General features: G+C 51.7%; 1 non-coding gene across 1 annotated transcript; it reads left to right on the top strand.

The window, feature by feature from the left end:
* The first annotated feature begins 1,772 nt into the window (after positions 1–1,772).
* Positions 1,773–1,879, top strand: LOC113831983. Its single transcript, XR_003488134.1, has one exon. It is a non-coding gene; the product is annotated as a U6 spliceosomal RNA (small nuclear RNA).
* The last annotated feature ends 877 nt before the right edge of the window (positions 1,880–2,756 follow it).

Raw genomic sequence — 2,756 nt, 5'->3', positions numbered from 1 at the left:
CTCAAGAAACTTGTTAGCCCAAGACCTGTTTTTTTTTTTCTTACACAGGGCCTTTACTTAGAGGTCTGGCATCCTTCCCCAGTGGGGAGTGGTCTGTCTGGTTCTCTCCTCCAGACACCCAGGGCTGATCCTCAAGTATCTGCCTCAGCACCAGCACAAGTCTAAACAGGGCCTGAAAACCATCTCCAGCTACAACCCCATTGTCCCACACCCTGGGAGGTGGGTCGTGTCCCTGCTTGCTGGGGTTTGGGAACAGTGAAGCCTGAGGAGTCAGCTTATATCCTGTGTGGACGTGGGGCTTTGTCTGCTGTGTGGCCCTGGGAGTGTATAGAAGGGAAACCCCAGGGAGGATGGTGGCCGTGGGAGAGGGGTAGGGGTGACAATTGTAGTTGCTCCAGCTATCCCACGGAGGGCTCTGTATGTCCTCCAGGGCTCCCATGTTCCTACCACTCAGGCACGACTAAGGGTTCCTCAAGACCTAACTAACCTCTGTGGGCGCAACAGCTTCAGTCATCCAAAGGCAAACCCAGATGACCACGAGTGCAGGACACCAGCAGCAAAAAGGGACAGGAGTTAGGGACAGGTGAGCAGAGAAAGTGAAAGAAAGGCAACAAAATCGGGGGTGGGGACACACACCGGAGAATGCTTTATCTGTGTTGTGGCTTTGTTTCTGTGACCCAGGCCAAGTGACTTAATCTTACGGATGTGTTTTGCCAACTGTAAAGTGGGGACACGCCCTGTCACTGGGTGCTGGGCAGGATAAACAAGATAACATGAACAAATGGTTGGGCATGGGGCCTGGCTCTCATTAATAATTATTGGTGATGTCTTATCTGGCCACACCCTCCCTGGTGGGCTTAACCTTGGGGACTCCAGTGCAGGTGGACTAGAGTGCCAGACCCCCTGCTTCTGGAAGCTCCACCCCTCTCCCCTGCTTCAGACTCCAGCCTCACTGGCCTTTAGCATCCTATTGGGAGACCTTAAGTTCTGTGTCCATAGATCCTGCCAAGTCTGCACCTGAAGCCACGCCCAAAGGGGTGTGGCCACTAACAGAAACTCACGGGCAAGGCGAGATAACACTACACCTCTCCTTGTGCTTGTTCTCTAAATCGCTGCAGAGTAGACTGTTCTAGAACCCAGACTCTGGAGCTGAAGACCCGGGTTCAGACTCTTGCCCTAGTTCGGATGGTGGCAGATTCGCTCTGCTGCTGGGAGTGTTACAAGGTGTTGATAGTTAACAGTGGAGGGCAGGGTGCAGTGAGTCTTGGGGTGTGTAGATATGCCCCACCTTTGGGTTCTGCTCTGATTTGCAAAGTTCTGGTTTATCGTTTTTCTCACCAGTCTCTCATTCTGTTTGGGCTTCCTCCACTGTCTACTTTTAGTCCCTGGTGCCTCCTCCTGAAGGCCCAGGTGATAAACACAGGCACAGTCACAATCATGAGCAGACATTTTTGGGTTTCCTGAGTACATGTGCCAGATTTTATCTGTGCTCCATTTTCATGTAAAAAAAAAAATCACATTTATTTATTTGTTTATGTGTGTGTGTGTGTGTGTGTGTGTGTGTGTGTGTGTGTGTGTGTGTCTCGCACACACAAACAGGCATGTGATGGTTTCAGTATGGAAGCCAGAGGTCAGAGAGCGACTTTCAGAAGGCCAGCATCACGTGGGCTCTGATGATCAAATTCAGGTTGTCAGGCTTGGCAACAAACGCCTTTACCAGCTGAGCCATCTGGCCAGGCCTCCATGCCACCTTTTAAAAATGAGAGGCCCTCGTGCTCGCTTCGGCAGCACATATACAAAAATTGGAACAATACAGAGAAGACTAGCATGGCCCCTGCGCAAGGATGACACGCAAATTCGTGAAGCATTCCATATTTTTACTTTTTATGCCATCCTAGAGCCCTCATCCAGTGGCTGATGGAAGCAGAGGCAGACATCCACAGAAATACACTGAACTGAACTCTGGAACTTAGTTGCAGAGAGGGAGGAATGAAGACTGAAGGGGTCAGTACCAGGCTGGTGAAACCCACAGAAACAGCTGGCCTGAACAAGCGGGAGCACATGGACCCCAGACTGCTGTGTGGGAGGCCAGTACAGGACTGATCCGGACCCCTGAACATGGATGTCAATGAGGAGGCCTCGGCACTCTAGGAGGCCCCTGGTGGTGGATTAGTATTTTTCCCTGGTGCAAGAAGGGACTTTGAGAGCCCATCCCACACTCTGGCCCTGGACACATGGGGAAGGGCCTAGGCCCAGCCCAGGATGACGTGGTGGACTTTTCGGAGCCCCCGTTGAGTGCCCTACCCTGCCTGGGGAGTGGAGGGGGGATGGGGTGGGGGGTAGGAGGGGTGAGGATTAGGGGAAGGAGAGGGAGAAGGGATTGACATGTGAAACAAGCTTGTTCCCTAACTAGAACTAATAAAAAAAAAATTAAAAGAATGAGAGGCCCTCAAGATTAGAACATGTTCAAGTTTACACAGCTTCCAAACCTTAGAACCTGGATTATCACCCATCCGTCAACATTGGAGCTCCTGCATTGTCCTTCCCCCAGAGACCAGATCTGTGACCATGGTAGAGGTCACATTCCCCCAACCCCATCTCCCTCCCGCCTCTGCTGCTACCACAGCCTGGCCTGCATCTCGGTGATGCAAACGGATTGTCAATCTCCCTTGCTAGACTATGAGCCTTGAAGGAAGGGGCTGTGTTTTTGTCCTGGGGCCTGACAAATCACAGATGCTAAGCATGTGTGGTGACTA

Source organism: Cricetulus griseus, chromosome 10, assembly GCF_003668045.3.
Source record: "Cricetulus griseus strain 17A/GY chromosome 10, alternate assembly CriGri-PICRH-1.0, whole genome shotgun sequence".
Taxonomy (NCBI): Eukaryota; Metazoa; Chordata; class Mammalia; order Rodentia; family Cricetidae; genus Cricetulus; species Cricetulus griseus.
Note: the sequence above shows the minus strand (reverse complement) of the source record. Positions and strands in the feature narration are given on the sequence as shown.